Consider the following 19,715-nt stretch of genomic DNA (forward strand, 5'->3'; position numbering starts at 1 on the left):
ATCCTCGACGATACCCTGTCCTGCGCTCCCAGATGTAGGACTTGTCTACTCTCGGTGGTCAGTGGTGTGGATTTCTGGGGTACGTGGTGCTTGACCTTCTCCTTGATAAGATGTTTGGAGAGTTCCCGACTTTTTATACCCATGTTCGCAGGAATGAGTGAATGAGTCCTGGTAGCATCGTGGCTATGCATCCATTGACAAAGCATCTCTGACTGCAAGAGCAGAAAAGTCCCAGGAAGTTTTCAGGGTGTATAGCCAGGACATCAAAACTCTTCATCTTGCTGCTTCACAAATAACACTTAAACTGCATGTCAGAATTTTACTTCGTGCCTTTGTATCTGCTTCGGGATTTTAATAGGTGAGAAAAAACCCATGTGTAAGTCAGAATCCCACCATCTTCCTTCAGGAGTCAGTCTCTGCAAGTGCACACAGGATGATTGGGGGTGGAAGCTGGTCCTTTGGGACAGAGTAGGCTTGCTGTAGGATTTGGAGAAGCTTTGCTATATAAAATGAGAGGAAGTGAGGGTCCTAATTTACAGTACATATAATTGAAAGTCACCAGAGTAGCTGGGCTGTGCTTTACTCAGTCTGTTTCCTGAGGTAGGGCACTAAGGAATATGAAATTCTGGTCTCCCTAGGGCTGAGCATATTTTGAAAATGTGTGCTTGCCCTGTTGCAAATCAGCCCTGCTCTGTTGACTGGAAGAAGTAGGCACATACACACTGGTGATGTTGGAATTTTGTATGCACTCACACACTGCTGCACAGAGGTACCCATGAAACACCATCAGGGAAGCTCCAGAGTGCACTGAGGGATCTCCTCTGCTTCAGCACACGACAGTGCAGTGAGTGGTTGGGTCTGCAATGGACCACAATGTTCTCTTATGTTTGTCCCTCAGGGGATCTTAAGATGAAGCAGAGCATTTGCCTGGGGAAGATCAAGTACACAGCTACGCCTGCCTGATGAGGAGAGAGGGAATGAAAACTTGCTTAGTCACATAGGAGCGAGTAGATTCAGCTTATGGGTCCAGAGGCTGCTAGCAAAAACAATTCCATGCCATTTTCTGTATAATTTTCTGTTCTACCTTTTTGTGTCTCTACTTAAAAGTTATGGTGAAGGAGATTTGGGACAGGGAGGCGGGAGGAGGTTCTAGTGCTTCAGAAAGGACTACTTTTAGGTGTAAGGTGTATTTCAGCACTTCCTGGGGACTGCTGCCTGAAGAATGCCCTGTGTCTGGATGTGTACATCCCTGGATCCCGAGGGATCCCCACAGAGGCTGACAAGATTGAGAGCGTATCAGTGTAGATTGTGTTTATTGGTGGCTTAAGTACAAAGACTGCTGACAATGAGCTGGGTTCATTATGAAAGTCTGGCAAATCTACTGAAGTAAAATAACAGTGTTTTCAAAGATGTGCTGTTATTTGTAGTTTCTTACACACATTTTAGCATCCCTGTTGCCTGACTTGATTTTTTGTTTTAATTTTGAGGATGTGCTTCCCACCAGTAAGGAACAAGTGTTGCTTTCTTTGTTGTTTTTTGGTGGTTATGTTTTGTTTGGTGTTTTTTGTTTTGTTTTGGTTTGGTTTGGTTTTTTGTTTGTTTGTTTTGGGTTTTTTTTGGGGGGGATCATATTTTCTTTAATTCTGTATTTTCTCTCTTGCTGCTTCCTGTATCTTTTTTCCAGCTGCTCATTGGACGCAACAAAAACGCATATGACCACACAACTGTTGATTCTGTCTTCAAAAAGGAAAGTATGCATTAAAGATGCAAAGCTGTTTAATTTTTAATATGGTGGTTAGAGAGTTGGTTTTATATTGAGGTGCCATTAAAATAACCTGATTTTTCATTCCCCTACTAACCTGGAGAACAATTGTAATGGGGATAGAAATGTGAAGAAATAGTGAGTCATTATTTTTGCTTCTACCTTTTTCTCTGGCCATATCATTTGTTTAAATTAGGTGACTCATTTGAATCAGATGTTACATGTGCTCCAACAGCTGCATGTATAGAAGAACAATTTGCATTTTAAATAACCTGCAAAATGCTTGCTTTATGCCTCAGTCACTTGCAACTGTTGGCAGCTCCTGTTGCATGTTTGTTTCCATCCTCAAAAGCTGATGTGAGTTGTGCTGAGAAGATGTTGTCTCCTCACACTCCTTCAGTGATGGGTTGGTACTCCTTTAGAGGTTCACACTGTCATTTATTGTACCACCTTCTGATCCACCATTCTCAATGCAGGATCTATTAAAAGGCAATATTTTTAAAGACCCTTCTAGCTAAGGGAAATATAATAGCTTTTTTTAAAAGCAGTTTTGGCAGTGGTTCATAAAATGCATCTGTTTGTTATTCTAGGTCAGTACTGTATGTATGTTGATAGTGCAGTGAGGCTGATTGGGTGGTCCCCATGTTTGTGCTGTCTGAGCTTTCTTACCCCACTCCTTCTTCTGCTGTTCTCACACACTGACAGAAGCAACTTCCTGGTATCACTTTACAGCATCTCACTTCATTAGCTGGCATCCAGTATGTGAGGACAATATATTTTCAGGATTTTCTTCTTATAGATGATCTTTTCTTTTAGTGCTAGTGGTAGAAGATAACTTAATTTCTCTTTCTGGGCTATCACCTCATCCACTGTTTTGTTTATTTGTGGTAAGCCCCCAGGAGGAATAAAGTGATACTCATCACAAGTATGGGTGGCATGATTTAGAATTTTGATTAAGACCCTGAAAAAGTGTAATGTTAGCAAAGCTCAAAGCCTCTGTGGCAGGCATAGCTTGTGCATCCCTTCAGCATTGTGGTGCGCCCCAGCTGACAACTGGGTGGTTTGTCAGACCATTTGAAGGAGATGGGTGAAGAAAAACATACTCTTCTAAAATTTCAGGCCAACACCAGAGCCACTTGCAGAAAGCTGCTTGAATTACATACCTTTAAACAGTCTTCCATGTTTAGTGACTAGATTCAAACCCACCTTGAAGGTGGATCAAGTTAGTCGAGTTTCTCAATGTGTCCAACACAGATGGGGACTGAACTGCAAATTGAAAAAAAAGACCCTGTTTAAATGCTTTCCCAAAACGCACCCAAAACCTAGATTTGGTGGTTGTGGGGCTGAAAGTAGCTCTCAGCATGAGCTGTCGGTCCTGGGTTGCAGGGTGGAAGAGGTGCTGCTTCTCATCACATCCGATGGCGAAGCAGTGGCAGTGGCTCATTTAGTGACAACCCTGAGGCACCAATCTCTGCGGCTGTGGTGCCCGCTCTTTATCTGCATGTCCGTGCAGACACTTTTCAGTTCGCTCTCTTTTTAGTGTTGTGGGTTTTCTTGTACAGCCTTGCACTTTGTTCCGAAGGCGGTGAAGCCTGTGGTGAGATACGTCTTGGTGAAAAGGGAACCTTACTGCTCAGATCAGAAGTCAGAAAACCACCCATCTCTCTGCTCTAGGATTGAAGCTCTCGAATTGCTGCAGTTCCTCTTGAGCTCTTGCTCTTTGGCCTCGAGAAGTTTCAGATCATTTGTTCCATTAGTAAGAGATGCACCTTTCAGGTGGAGAGGTGAGCTTCCCACGCATCTTCCCACTCTTTTCGTGGGGTACTTTGAGCCCGTCTGACAATAGACAAAAAAGCATACCTAAGAATTCAGACAGCAATTCATCAGTACCTCAGACTAAAGCCCAGATGCTGGGTTACAGAAGAAAATTAAAGCCTGAGTGCAAATGGCAGTCCTGTCTCAAAACTTGTACATCTCAGTGATTTGGGGTATTTTTGTAGGTTAATTTATTCAAAATGATAATGACTGTAATCTATGATGCCATCTGCTGCTGACTCCAAAGTAGGGCGGGTGAAAAGATTGCTTAAAATCCCCCAGTTAAGTGAAGAACTGAGGAAGCTTTCTTGTAGTGATCAGAGCATTAAAGTGGCTGATGCTATGTGAGAAGAAAATTGGTGATTTATGGACTTATTTAAGCTTTTCATGATTAGAGCACCCTACTTTGCAAACTTAACAGGTCAGATTCTCTTTTTATTGAACAAATTCTCTGGTTGATGCAAGGGACACATTTTTGACCGCAGAAGGTATTTGAGAATCTAGAAAGGTTGAAACCCAGAATATGCTCTAGACATTGACCTGATTATCTGGCAGCATGGAATCTAGAAGAAAAGGTAGATTTTGGGTGGGTAGATAGGTAGCTGTTAATGTGTGCCTGTATTTCCCTCTGCACTTGTACTCATATTTCCTCAAAGAGCTACAGATTCCAGTTTGCATATGCACAAAAGCAAGAGTCCTACCAAACTCTCTGGGAGTTAGAGAAATGTTGTTTGTCAGTCCTAAGATGGGGTTGATGAGGGAGAATATTCATGTTGTGGGAGAACACCATAAATAAAGCCGCTGATTTTGGTACATTTTATGAAAATGTGTGAGTTATGGGAAAACATGATTCTCTATCATATGAAGCAGGACTTGTTTACAGCATAAATTGAAGTACAGAATTTTGCAAGAAGCCCAAGGCAGACAATTTTTGGTAGAAATCTATAGTAGAAGTTAAGACAAATAATAATTTGGAGGAATTTAGAAATTCGACTTGGCATGACTAGTTTGTTTCCAAGAGTTAGTGCATCCTGCCCTAAGTTCACATTAATATTTTTGCATCAATTGAAAAATTTAAACTATCAGGAAACTTATATAATTGAAGCAGCTACTTTGTAATAATCTATTTAGGCCATCATGTCATAATGTTAAATCCCATCCAGGTCAACCTTACATGTAACTTGTAGTTTCAGACTGATGCTGAGGAAAAATTTAGGAATCATTTGTACTGCATACACTGGCAAAGTTTCAGTCTACCTGAAAACCAGTTCAGTTTATAAAACTGAAGGGCATCTAGAGAAGAAGCATGCGTCAGAATATAGTCAGCCATTTCTAATGTGAGTTTATACCAAAATATGCACAAAATAAGAACCTGCTTGTTTTATACTGGACTAAAAGACATTATTCCCCACCAACTCTTGCAGAATAACTGGAATAGGTTCTTGTTATTAGCCCAGCCTGATTAAGCATGAAAAGGAAAACCCTCGGAATACCATGGTTTACAAATATAAACCATATGTTCTACATGTCAAATACACGTGGCATAGTTTCTGAGACAATAATTATTCAGATATGAGGTCAAGCTTAAAAAAAAATTATTTTTATGTGTGATGAGAATCTTCATGGTTGGCTAAGTAGAAATTTAACTCCAAACAACTGCAGCATAGTATTTAATGCATGTTTTGCAGCAGCTAGACCAGTAGCTGATGGTGAGATCTGCTCAGTGGTTTGCTGCTGAACGTGTTTTAGTTTCTCAAGGCCCTTTGGCATTTAGCACTTCCTGCTGCTCTGTGGCTCCTAGCAAGTAACCACTTAATATCAAACCGCATGTCAAGTATGAAGGCTGAAGAAGTGATTCAAAGAGTAGCTGAAGAAAAATTTTTCTTTTACTGAATGCAAGCAACTTGTTCAAAAGAGGCTTTTGTTTTGGTTCGAAACTTGAATGTTTCATTAGCCAAATCCATCATTAGCATAAATAATTTATCTTTCTTCCCCACCCCACTCCTGCATGTCCTTCTCTTTTTGTCATTGTTTCCTGAAAAAGCAGACACAGCTAATGGTCAAAAGCCTGGGGAGAATTAGCAGGTTTTTTAAAGGCTCGTGAAGAATTTACATTTTTTTACTTATTTACACTTTTTGAAATCAGAATCTTTTCAGTGCCAGAAATCCTGTAAGATTTCAGCTTTCAATAACACAAGTATTAATTATGTTTCTGAATTTTTACTAACTCTCATTGAATATATTTCATCATAAAGCAAGCATATTTTTAGTGATAATATTTTCTTTTTCTTCCTTTTCCCTTAGCATTTTACCTAGCATGTTGCTAATCTTAACAAATGCAGAATTTAGTTTTTCTCAGGCACAAACCAAGTGTCACAAAAGGAACAATATCCAGAAGAAAATAGAAAATCCTGACTTCAATGTTCTGAGTTCATGCACTTCTCACTTCACCTTTGAAATTGTCAGTCTTAAACCCTACCACAACAAGGGGTACCCTTGCTCTTCATTCATGTGGAAAGCACTGTGATCTTCCCGGAATGCAAGCAGAGTTTTAGGCAGTCAATGCTTCCCTTGGTGGTGAGCTGAGAAAACTTGTTCGCTATCGTGTGGTTTTGATGCAGAACTGGACTTCTAAGATGGTGTGTTGTATACATTCTCTTAGAGCCTTTGATGTTGTCACAGTTTTGAGTTTTGAAAGAGTGAAATATTAGTAAATTTAATCAGTGTCAAGTATTTGGTCTAATGGGCTCAGAAGTGTTGGCCCTGCCTTAATACAGCCTGAAGCTGCAAAACTGCTGAGCTTTTGCTTTCAGGTGGAGGGTGCACTCCATAGAGGAGCTGAAGAGCAGCTTAAACCACTGCATCCTTTGGTGATGAGACACTTTTCTACCCCCTCTCATTTCTCTCATGTTACTTACATGTTTCTGACATATCCTGCATTGCCCTTCCCATTTCTCACGCTTGGGTCTATTCAGAGAAATACAGGACCTAACATTGCGGGGCTGGGAGGGAAATGTGGAAGAGGAAGCATTCAACCACAGATGGCAGCATGGTGATGCTTCACACGAGATAAAATAAAAAAAAATATTTCAATATAATTATAATATTTTTACTGTATTTTTTCAGACCATGTAGCATTTAACTGTTACTTTAAATTAAATATGTGCTTTGTAGCTTGACCCACATATTCTAACATTTGCAGAATTTACAGTATCCAGAAGAAAATTTGTTTAGAGACAGCGGACTCCCATTAAAAGCAGTTGCTTTTTGTATCCTTTCAACTTCAGGCATGACTTCAGTCTCAAATTGTGGTGGGTCCCACTTGAGGAATTTCCCCAGTTGCACAGCACCACACTATTTCCCCTAGATGGATGCATCAATCAGTAGCTCTGTTTTGGCATATTTTTCAAGTTGTTCCTATACAAACTATACTGGAAATGAGAATCTTTCTTCCTTTCTTCCTTTTCACCTCTTTCTTCCTTTCACCTGCTGCCCAGTCTTTCACTCCCCTCTTCCCTACTAACTTCTTTTCTGCATTCTCCATAGCTTCCAGTTAATGTCATTTATGTTGTGTTGATAGTCTACAAATCATTTGTGGTGGTCCTCTGTCAAGGTCTGGTTAGGTACGTGTGAGGTTGTTGTATCCTGCCCATTTGAGTCTAATGCACTGAGATGTGAAGAGGAATTAAAGCAGCAGAGAAGTGCCAGAATTTCCCCACCGCTGAAATGTGATTATCCTAAGGGATCCTGTCCATCAAGTGTACACCCTTACAAGGCAAGACTAACCACTTCCAGATTCCTTTACAAATTACTGGATATCAAAAGGTGCAAATGCTTTCTTGACAGAATAAGGATCTTGAATATATCATAGAACCAGACTATAAAGAGCATGTTGAGCAAAGCTCTCCCTCCAGAGCATGTGTGTTTACTTTTCTTGTTTTTGGGGGCAGAATCACAGCTTTTAAGATATATTTGTGACTAATACACACGGTACTGAAGAAAATTACAGCCACTAAGTAGAATTGGTATTGAGGTATTGTTTTGCATCATCTACAAGCACAGTAAAGAGGGGTTGTGGTGCATTTGCAATTGAATGTGCCCTAATTGCAGGCCTTCTTTGTGCTCAAACACAGGCAGCTATATTTGAACTTGGTGAGTGAAAGGATAATTAGCAGTCATCTGCTTGCCACTTTTAAACTTAATTCCTCTCTTGCCCAGTGTCAGAGCTGCCAGCAAATGTTAGTGGTTTAAACCACCAGTGAAACTCTGACGTTTTTATCTGAAAAAAGATGGGTGGTACCAAGGTGTAGCACAAAAAGGCAGAGTCTGCAAGACATAATTCTGATTTTTATTCTGATTTAAAGGAGTTTTGGCAAGCTAAGAAGGGTGGGATTTGAAATATGTTATTTTGCTTACACAGCCAGAGCCAGGGTAATTGATCAGGGACTAGTGGACATCCCAAACCATGGTAAGAACTGCTCCAGCCCCAAGGATGAAGCATAGCAAAGCTGCCTTTGTTACTCAGGTTTATAGGTGCCTCTGCCTATGTTTCCAAGTAGACTCTCAACTCTATATCTTTAGGAATGAGCCAAGAGAGAGAATTTCACCTCCCCAGGGGCATGGCATCTTTTTTCCAGCTGTCTGACTTTTAAGCCCTTAACATTTTTTTAAAAAATCACGGTGCCTTCCTGTTACGCCTTCCTGCAAACAAAACTGAATGGCAAATTTCACATCATGTTTATTTTAGTGACTAGCAGATAAAAAAATGTCTGACACCCAGCTATTTAAGTATTTGGAGACACATCTGCTATAAATTTTGCCTTTCTTCAGAAGTTGAGATAAACAATGGCTTTTGATCTACAAATAGCAAAAATAATTTTGGGGAAAGATTTCAAAAAAATTGGTGCAGTAATTTTCAGAGCTTTCTCATATTTAGCTGATCATCTTGGGATTTGTCTAATGGGATCTTCCTATGGCAAACTGGTGAATGTATGTGTAGTTTTGTAGATGATTTCAGCTCACCAGGCACGAGCTACTCTGTGGTGCAGATGTTTATCACTGGACACAGGGTAAATAGACAATTGTACACACTCATGCATTTAGTGGTCTGAAACAAGCTCTGAAAGCTACACTCTTGCAGTGCAGCACTTGCCAGAGCTGGAGGGAATGAGCAGAGTGAATGAGTGAATGATTTCCTTTCAGCTACAGGGGTGAAAGACCTCCGGACTTCAGATGTGCTGCCTGTCCCTTTTTTGGCTCTGTATCAAATAGCTGTCCTGATGATCACCAGACCCTGCAAGAAAGTTTCCCCTACTTGCAATTTCCATGGAGATTTTTTTTTGTTTGTTTGTTTGTTTTGTGTTTGGTGTGGGTTTTTGTTTGGTTTGGTTTTTTGTTTTTTTGCATTTCACTCAGTGCCTGCTGTGGAGTCAGTGCCAGGCAGGTCCACAGGTTTGCCTCTCTTTGGGTGAGGGAAGATGGCAAAGATAGCACACCATCTCAAATAGCAAGGTAATTGCCTAACATCAGCTAAGGCATTACTTTGAAATCACTTGTAATTCAAGCTGGGTTAAGTTAAATGCAAACAAAGTGGTTTTTTTTATAATTTCTAAAATAACTCAGTTGCTGGTATTTTGAAAAGAGAAAGAAAACATCACAGACAGAATGAGTGCTGGCAAGATATCTGTCTGCAAGATATTCAGTCTTGAATATCTTGAATTCAGAGGGAGAACAACCCATAAGACTACCTTGGCAACAGCAGTTTAAAGATATTCCATCCTTCTTTTCCTGCATCTTCTATGAAGTTTGTAATAATATTATCTGTTTCAGATGGCTTTACATTTCAGTAGAAATCTTGTAATTTATTGAAATCTGAAATTATGTCTTGCTGGCAACACAAAAGTTGTTATCCCATAAATTTCTGGTGACTGGAAGTAATTCAGTGGAGCACACAGCTTTTGCAACTTTATTGCGTTATTATATAAACTCTGTGGGGGAAAAGATATTTATTCCACTCATGACAGGACAAGATTGGAAAAGTGTTGTAAGCACAGGGGGGGACGTGTAAAAGAGATTTCTTGGGAGTGAGATTTATTGGGCCGGGGAATGGCCTCCCAGGAGGAACAGTGAAAGCTGCTCTTCTTTAAGTGCTGGAAGCACTTAAAACCAGAGCTGGAAACTCACTAAGAAGTATGTGAAAAGAAACTTTTTATAGTAACAATGAACAGGGTCTTTTGCAGTTGAGAGTGTTTTGTTTGGAGGCTTTTGGTTTGGTTTTTATTGCTATGTTTAGGCCAAGTCAGGAATGACATCAGAGGGACAGAGGACTGAGTATAGAAGACATCCATCTACCAGACCCACTGGGGGAAGGAAATAAAGATGGATCTTGCTTTGTTAGTGGATGGAAGAGCCACATCCATGACCCACACTCAGCTGCAGGGTGTCCTCTCTACCTCCTTTAAAAGCAGACAGAAGAGAAAGAGATGGAAAGGAAGCAGCAAAACAATAACTGACAATTAGATAAGTAAAATGAAAGGGCAAAGCCAAATTCACCCTTATTATTTTGATGAGGAGTTTTATTATACACAGTTTTATTCTAAGCTTAAGATAAATACATATTTAGATGATTTGGGGTGAATATTTAGAATATTTAGATGAATTCTAGGCAATGGGGTTTTGACAGAGAGAAGCACTTTAAATAAACAAGCTTAATCTGCTTTCTAAGACAATCACATTTATTAAAGAAATTATATCAAAGAGATTTTAATTCAGGCACTAATTAATGAAGTAAATTCTGATATTTATTAGAGCTCCATACTTCTGCTTCAATGAACTTGTCTCAGCTATATATGCTCCATAGAGGAAATAAATTCCAGAAAAATTAACTTCATGCATAACATGCACATCATGTATGAAGTAATACTTGATAAAAAATATTTTTATACAAATACTGATTATCATTATAATAGGAGAGAGGGAAAAAAATCCAGAAAGAACTCTGAAAATGGCAGTATGCATCTCTCTCAGACTCGGAATTAGATGCTTCAAAATATGCACATTTATAAGAAGGACTGGATTTTTTAAGATGCATTCAAATGATTTACGATTCTTATCGTTTTACATGTCAATAAAAGCTATCAAAATATGTGCATTTTGCAGCAGTCCTAAACTCCATTTATTAATATGAACTTAATCTATAGAAGCTGAGTTGTAAGGGTGACTTTTTGCAGCAATTTGGGATTCTTGTAAAAGTAATTTGGCCAGTCTAATAATCATACCAAGGCAAAATCAGAATCAAGCATTTGGTAGATACCAGATATCTGTAGGATTCACTCTGGTTTTGAAGACTTCTGTAGGATAAAGGCTGGTATAGCTCAAGGAACCAAAATTCCTTATTTGTCTTTCAATGGAATACTTCCCCTCTGTGCTGATCTGAGGAATGCAACATCCCTAAGTGGATTTCTCTGAGCCCTGGAATTTCTATATTAGCACTGAACATTGGCTGAGTCATGTGGATAGCAGGCACTGAAATAAATGCTGCCGCAGAACTGCAGGACAGTTTTTATTAGGGCTGCATTTTTTTTTCCGTAAAATGGCAGTACAGATTCTTCTGCTGGGAATTAATGGCACATTAGGAAGAAGAGCATGTGAAGGGTACATATGCCCCATATATAGGCTCTGAAGAGCTCTTGGGTATGATAAGATGTGTATATATGAAAAAACAGCTGCTCAGCTTCAGTTCAGTCCAGTTGATTTAAGTGACATTTTTCTAAACCACTGAAATAGAAACATCAGACTGGTGGGGCCTTTCCCTGCTAGAAAATACAGGTGCACAACCACAGGAAAGGAAGGAACTGCTTAGTACCTATCGAGTATCTCCAAGAGAAATGCTGAAGACTGGCTACATGGACCCTTGCTCTGAACAGGGAACAGGCTTCTCTCACTACACTTTGAGAGTGCCATGGAAGGAGAAGGGGCTGGGCACCCCTTTCCTTTCCCTCTCGAGTCTATGCTGTCATTTTTCCCTCCCATTTCTATGATTTGAGGTAGTGTAAGTAGATAATGCAGATGATTTGATGTCTCAGCAAATGCACTGGCTTTGAGAACAGGGAGGAGACGCAGCAATTCCAGTAGACCAAGCATCCTTCAGTGGAGGATGCCACCCAGGCTAAGCCAGAGTGATCCAGCCAAGCCATCACTCTTACTGCCTCCCACCCAAGCTTCACCATCAGGTGCTGTACAACCCCCTTTGAAATGCAGGAGTGCCCAGCAAAGGCTACTGCCATGTCTCTGGCCTTGTGACTTCATTGTGACTTTCCAGTGCTTTACATTGGTTTGGTTTAGCTCTTGCAGTCACATTCCCAGTTGTGGATTTTTTTTCCCTCCTGGCTGCTGGGCTTCTTTGGTGTTGAAAACTTCTAAAAATACAATTCTTCCAGGCATTCAGAGGTTAGGAGAAAGAGGCAGAAAATCTACTGTTCTTTTTTTATTCTAAGAGAAGTTATAATATGCTTTCTTATGGCATCTCCATGCTCCTGGAGGCTTGATTCATGATGTTGGTGCACTTGTGGCTAGCAGTGCTGCAGTGCCTTCAAAGGGTCAAAGCAAAGGCTTGGGCTGGAATAAATTGCTGCAGCTTTTATCCCAGGAAGGATTCTTTACAAAATTTTACAAAAATGAGGTGATCTGAAGTTAAATGTCACAGTCCACTAGAAGGTAAAAGTCCCTTTGGGAGCAGAATGGCTTTTTTCAGTTCCAGCCTCTTAAGAAATTCCTGATCTAAGCAGGGATGACATGCATTAACAGGTTTTGTGATCAGTCAGGGTCAAAAAGGATCAAAATAAATGTGAGATTTTTTTCCAAAGGAAATTACACAGAGCAGTACAAAGTATCTACAGCAATTCCACAGTAGGTAAAAATACACAACAGCTTCTACCTTTATCCTGTGAAAGTCCTATGAAGGTCCACTTGATGATGTGGGAGTCTGCAGGCAACCAACCTTCCGAGAAGAGGATCTCCTCATGGGAGGAGAGCCCTGCTTTGGCTCCTTGTTACTCAGGTAAGGACAGAAAGAGGATGGGATTGTCCATGATTATCTGTGACTCACTTCCTCTGCTGTATGTGAGTGGGAGAGAGGAGTGTTTTAGCACTTCTTCTCTGGTGTGAGCAGTATTATCTCCCTCCACACAGCTAGGCCTTTTGTTATAGTACCAAGAGGAGTAGGAAGGGCCAGGAGAAATCAAGATGAAAAGGTACTGACTCAGGCAGCAAAGGAAAATTGAAACAGTTTAAAATGCAAAAGATCCTTATCAGAAACAAAATAAATTAGTTAATTGAAATTTTTGATGGCTTTTTTTTTATGTTAGTCTTCCATTATGTCCACAAACAGAGGAAATTATTTCTTTATCTAGAAAAATCCATTGATTCTGCTCTGCTTCTTTCACTTTATCTCTGCCAAACTACCTTTTGTCACAGCATCTCTGATTCCTGTTCCGTGGAAAATCTTAATTCTCCAGGTCTTTTGTACTATGATGTCCGCCATGTGTGGGAAAAGCAGAGATGCTCTCCATCTAGTAACAATCACTGTAGGAGTCCATCTGCCTGTGGTGGCCAGCAGAGATGACGTACTGGACCCTTACCAGCTCCAGCTCTGCTCTGCTATTGATACAAGGAGAATTGCCATAGGCTCAGATTTTCCAACAGGTGTGTGGAGGAGTCTGAAAATATTGGCAGAAAACAGCAAATTACTAGATTGGTGGCTTTAAACAATTTGTTTGCATTACAGTGATTACCTGAAGAAAGCCCCACTTATGTGAGCAATCTTTTTCATTTTTTCCCTGTGTAATGAAGATATAAGGTAATGAAGCTTTCTTCTCCTATTATTTGTGTTATTTCCTGTCCTACAAGGCCCAACAGCTTCAGTGACCTTCTTGCAGGAGGAGGCAAATGGGAAAAATTTGGAAAAGTAAAGCTTTTGGAGTTTTGTGAGTGTTCTTATGTTCATCAATATACTGTCAGAACAGAATATATTTTCCAGTGATAAGGTAGAACTAACCTCCTTATGCCTCCTATTTTGTTACATCTTCCTTACTCTAGTTATTTTTTTATAGGATTTCAGGGCTAAGAGCATCCTTAATGTAATTACTGCAGCATCTTGCCTTGTCACCACCCAAAGAGCTTCCCCTGAGCCCAGCCACACAGGCTGAATGCCTTCCACCATGTGCTCCCAAATTCCCTCTCTGCCTCCAGACCCATTTGTGGTGCCTCCCATCATCTCTCACCCACACAGCTCTGCTGGGTGCCTTCACCTCCCAGCTGCCCTGCTGGCTGCCAGGAGCTGCTGAGGACAGCCGGGCTGGGAAGAGGTTTGGGTTTCAGGGAGATGCTGCTGTGTGAGGCTGATACACTAGATGGAGCGGTTGTGATGCTGATCCGCAAAACCTGAGTCTGTGCTGGAGTTTTGCCTGGATCGGGCACCTGCCTGCAGACGGGATCTGAAATATAGGCTTGTTTATATGGAGTGATCAGCAGCAGATTGCCCTAAGCTGGTTTTGCCTGGTTTCTGCTCCTTCCCAGAGGAAGCCACAGCAGGGTCTTCATTAGTTTTGGTGCCTTAAGTGTCTTTAAAGGCAGAAAGCTGGAGTGGGATGGGATGGGGATGGTGTGTCAGCATTTAAAATTTCCTAATGCTCCCTTCCCCCTTCTTTATTTTTCAAAAAAACCATCAAATCTATATTTAAACAACACAAAATGTTATTACCAGCCATTGCTCTTCCCTCAGCCAAGGTAATGCTGCAAGCTTGGCATTATTGGTTGTGCTAGTGAAACTGGATCTCCTTGTCATATTGATTCTGATGTACTTTGGTCAGGGATTGTGGGCTCTGTATTGATCTGTCAAAGAAACTGCTGAGGAGTTGGGGAGCAAGGTCTGTTATCTGTGTTCTTTGGGAACTAACAGGAGCTCTTATTCTTTGCCAGAAGCCTGTTGCACATTTGGATATTGATCCATTATGAGGGAAGCTGGCTTTAATTAGTACCAGGTTTTCCAGTGCAGAGTGCTTTGACCCTAGTCCACAGCAAGTCTGCAAAGGCAGACTCTCAGGCTGAGTTACACCTTTATTATGTAATAGTCTTCTGAGAAAGAAACCATTAAAATAATTGGACTAAAATATTTGTGTGTGCTGAACCTGAAGTACTATTTTCTAAATAAAAATTCAGTTGGATCCGTATAAAATGTGTTCAGCAATACATCTAGGCTGTGATTAGCATGGTGCACTTAAGTACCCTGATGTCTTCCTGGCCTGGTAGACATTTAGATTTGGTATATGCAGCTCTAAGGGCAGATGCAGAATCCCTTGACTAGACTGAATGAGACTGGAAATAGTAATTCCTTCTACCAGCCTGAAAATTCCAGCATTGGAAAGACTTTCCCCAGAAGCCTAAAAGAGAGACATCACTCATTCTTTCCAACCTCGAAACAGTTTTATGGCAGGAAAAATCCTTTGTTTTCCTTTTTTCTTATTTTTTTAAGAAATTTTTTTTCTTTTGCTCTTGGAGGGGGAGGGCCTAGTAGATTCTTGTAGATTTGTGCTTTTAGGCTGTATTTCATGAAAAATAACCCCACACTAATGTTAAGTGGTTCATATACAATTGGTAAGTATCAAAGAGATCATCAAAATTTTCATGTATGCCCGTCAATCTGCAACAGAATTTTTTTCTACATGAAATAATAAAAATTACAGATAAGGGATTTATGACTAAAAGGATGCTAAAGCAGTTTTCCCATGACATATCACCAAATGAAACATGGAAAGAGCACTCTTACTAACTTACCAAAACATTTCTCTGTTATTTATTCAATACTGCCTGAAGTGATCATAAAAAGTGACTCAGTGAAAAATGACTGTGTCATTTTATAAAATGCAATCCATGCCGAGAAAATTACATCTGTAAGTCCTGGCCATCTCCCACATGTATGTGCAGATAAATAAGGAGAGGAAAAAGGACTTTAAATAGCTCTTCTTAGCCAGGTTGTAGGTGAGTACAAGCCTTGAGCTGCCACACTCTTCCTGCCATACCTGAGCAACCATTGCAGCACCTGCAAGACTAAGGAGCCAAAGCTCCTTCAATCCACAGCATCCACAAGAAATGCTTGATGTGTTTCAGCCCCAGTGGCTCAAGAATATTCAGGATTGCTGCAGGTTTTTTCAAAGTTTTGGGGCAGGGTCTATTGCTAGAACAGAGTGGTAGAAATTCTTCATTCCTGGACTCTGGGGGAGATAGCATGGTCTAATTCCATTCAGGTCTTGAAATACGTAATTGATAATGTTCTTATGTCAGAATGAAAAACACAGGGGTTTTTTGTGGTTGTTGTTGTTTTTTAGGGTTTTTTTAATTGGTTGGTTGATTGTTTGGTCTGGGGGATTTTTAATGAATTTTTAAATTATGTACTAATCTGGTTTGGATTCAGATAAATATTAACCTAAAGATGCAGTTAATAGGGTGGTCTACTACACTGCTTGTTGCAACCTTAGAACAGTATAATATACGAATTCTTCCTTTTAGGTTAACTGTTGGCCTATTTCCAAAGGGATTTTGTTCCTGATTTGGATTAAAAACCTGTGGGAGATATATAGCAGAGAATCTTCAGGTTCTGGCTAAGCACATTAAGGTTTATCTGTTTCAATTGATTTTTCCTGTGTAAAATAGAAATGTAATTGTTAAACTTGTCCTGTGTTTGTGGGCAGGTCTAGTTCAGAAATCAGTGTCATGGAAACATGGCCTAGATGTTATCTTCATGAAGTAAGTTTGATAAATTGCTCTCAAAAACATGTATCTGTAGTTTTCTGTCAGTCCAAAAGGGCATCTCCTGCAGGATCTTTCATGGGGCAGTCCCTGGCCCAGCTCTTACTCAGTGGTTCAGTTCTGATTTGAATGTATGATTACAGAATATCCTTGCAAATTTTGCAGCTATTGACAAGGCAGGAAAGTTGCAAGCACTGGAGAGGATAGCACTGGGAGTCAAAATGCTCTCGACAAATTCAAGCAAAAAGGTAATACAGCTTTCTGTCAACCGACATACTCCTCCTTTGCTTTAGTTTTCATATAACTAAGGTGCACAAAGAAAGCATTATCAAAATCCAGGTAAAATTCCAAGCCATTTGAGAGGTTAATCGCTGTCAAGTAATTTCCATCCAATACTAAGATTTTGCAAGGATTTAGAGATATTTGGAAAACTACCTTGGAGAAAGGCTGAAACTACCACAAAAAATGTACCATCTCAGGCTTCATCAAAATACTTGTAGTTTGGGAGGCTTGTCAGACTTGAAGGATGCAACCTGACAGAACAAGTAGAAAACAGAAGAGCTGTGAGATTAAGACTGCATATCATTGTGCCATTTACCCACACTCCTAAACTGAATGCAAATTGGAGGAAGGAAGTTGTTGAAAGACAGCATACCCATGCTTTAAAACCATGTTGGCAAGTGGGGAATCAAAGAGGAAACAATCTTCATTGTAATCCCATTGTCCAGGCTGACCTCAGTAGCAAAATAAAAATATAATAGTAGTAAAATAATTGGCTATTTCAAATTCATTATAATTTAATAATCAAGCCACTAGTAGTAATGTAAATTAAAATATTTCAAATACTTTTCAGCAGCCTTCTATAATATTCTCTTTCTTATTGAAGGAAAGAAGCTTATATTTTTACCACCCTGCAATGCAAAGAGAAGGGCAACGTAGCTCTGGAACGCCCAACCAGCTTTTGTAACAGCTTTAGTGAGCTTTTTCTTCTTACTCTCAAGAGAGCACCTTTCCCTGCATTTTCTAAATATGCTCTCCAGGCAAATTCAAGCATCATGTTCTTCATGAAATGTTGTTATTTTTAGAAATAAATTAAGCAGGACACATAATTTCCCCTCCTACCCCTTTGTTGATGCTTTTATGGAAAGACCTGTGTTCAGAAGTTAATTGCAGCATCCCAGATTGTGCACAAAATAGGCACTGCAACTGCCAGTGGGTGCTATTGTAAGGAAAGAAAAGGAACAATGCCATACAAATGTCACTTTGGAGTTCTTTTTGCATCCTATTACCACCCCAGGAAAAGAGCACTGACTTGTTTGCCACAAAAGGGATTAAATGGTCTTGCATGACACCCAGGGAAGGGATGCCTAGGTGAAAGGCACGTTTCAATAAGCAGGGTATTTTGGATAACAGCTAAGGAAGGGGACAAATTGCAAAAATTAATTTGCCATGTAGATTTGACCACATTTTGAACTTTGACACAACTTTATGTGCTGTTTCACTTAGGATGACAAACTGATAATGGAAACAGAAATGTCTTCAATTTCTTCATCTGTCAATACACTGAGTCTGTTTCTCAGAAACAGCAGGAGTCAAACAAAAGGGCATCATTTCACTGCTAGCAGCACAGCCTTTTTCACCTGGTGTTTGCTCATAGGTTTTCCTTGGGGTGTATTTCCAGAGTTCCCCTGCCTTCCTTTTTACCTCTTTGGTAAAGTCTCTGGTCTTTCTGCCTTTGTTCCCCAGATATGCACACTTCTGTGCAAAGCAACCAAGCAGTCTGAACCAGATTTACAACGTGTTGATTTCATTGTAATGCACCTCTCAGCACTGGAAGTTTTTGTATAAACAGTACACATTTTGTGCTGTTTTTACATTGTTGTATAAACAGTAGTTCATCCTCTGGCTCCATGCTACAGTGGAGTACACTTGGAGTTTTGTCTCAGAATGAAAAGGTTTGGGATGCTGAATTATCAGCATTTTTACCTGAAATGACTCCAGGGTTTCACTTCTGTGGTACTGACTGGTTGTGGCCTGACAAAGGTAGAGCCTGTGGTGACACAGTAACATCCTGAGATGGAAAGTATTTACCTTGTCTATTCATTCAGCAGAAGCAAACTCTTTCTAATGCATGTTTTCCCAACACCTGCACATCTCCAGCTTGCCAATTTGCCTGATGTACTTTGCTGATATCAGCTAGGCTCTGTCACACATTTTACAGTAAGTTCTAGCAAGCACACTAGCTATCAAATAAGATTAAAATAACTGGTGTTTTAATGAGCTTCTGCAGGTAAAATATGTGTTTAATAATAATTAAAATATACCCATCATTTCAGTACCTTTGAGGTGCATTTGAACATCTGTTTTGTTACTGGTGTTAGAATATCATTAAGCTGCACAAGGTAAAGTGATCCTCTATGTGGAACGTAAAGAAGTTCAGGACAAGAGCTGAGCAGAAGTCAAATTGATCAGACATTCCTGTAACTGACCAGGCTGCTGAGGGTTAAATTACACACATCAGCAATCAGTTCACCACACTTTCTGCACTGGAATAGGTGAAGTCAATCTCTGACTCTTTGTCATTAAGAAGAAATATCCTTTGGTGTGAGTGTGAGGCACCTTGTACAATATCTGGAGTTGTGATTCTGGTCCAGCTGGATCCCTTGAGGAGCTTGATCATGCAGACAAAGTTCTCAACAATGAATCTCTCCCTTTGAGTCAGGAAAGAGCAGGAGAAATAGATATGGGGTAAAAAAGATGGTTTTTTTTCAGGGGTCTCTACTGGCAGAACACAACAGACCCTGTTCAGGCATGCTGGGCACTATTCACAGTTACTCAGCCCATTCAGCTTGAACTCCTGCCAATGAAGGAGGAAGGCAACGATTGCAACTTCATGGAAGCGCAAGGACTGAAGCCCAAGGACTGAGCTTGAAGAGATGAGACATAATTCCATCAGACCTTGTACAGAAACCAATTGCTCATAGCATGGGTAACATAGCTTGGACTATGGGTATATGTAAAGCAAGTCCCTCATATGTGGAATAGAAGTTGCAATCAATTAAGTGAGAATGCAGTCCCAATATGGTAAAATGTAGAGTAAATTAACAGACAAATGTAGACAAATAGCAATTAAAAAAAGTAATTTAGGAAAACGTTCATACAGTGTTTTTCAATCCACTTTAGTTAGGCTCTCATGCCATTCTCTTTTCCAACTCTTGCAGAATATCTGGCAGCACCTAAGAGTTGTCCTTTTTTTGATGGTCCCTTCTGGATGATGGATTTTACTTTAATAATGTGCACTATGGAGTTCAAAAGCAATGCCGGTTATTGGCAA

The 19,715-nt window shown here is 40.1% G+C and overlaps 1 protein-coding gene across 3 annotated transcripts in view; it reads left to right on the forward strand.

Annotated features, from left to right (window-relative positions):
* PHACTR2 (phosphatase and actin regulator 2) overlaps positions 1-19,715 on the forward strand; it is a 131,568-nt gene that overhangs the window by 485 nt on the left and 111,368 nt on the right. The gene's annotated exons all lie outside the window — the stretch shown is intronic.

This window comes from Catharus ustulatus, chromosome 3 (genome assembly GCF_009819885.2).
Source record: "Catharus ustulatus isolate bCatUst1 chromosome 3, bCatUst1.pri.v2, whole genome shotgun sequence".
In the NCBI taxonomy this organism is placed as follows: Eukaryota; Metazoa; Chordata; class Aves; order Passeriformes; family Turdidae; genus Catharus; species Catharus ustulatus.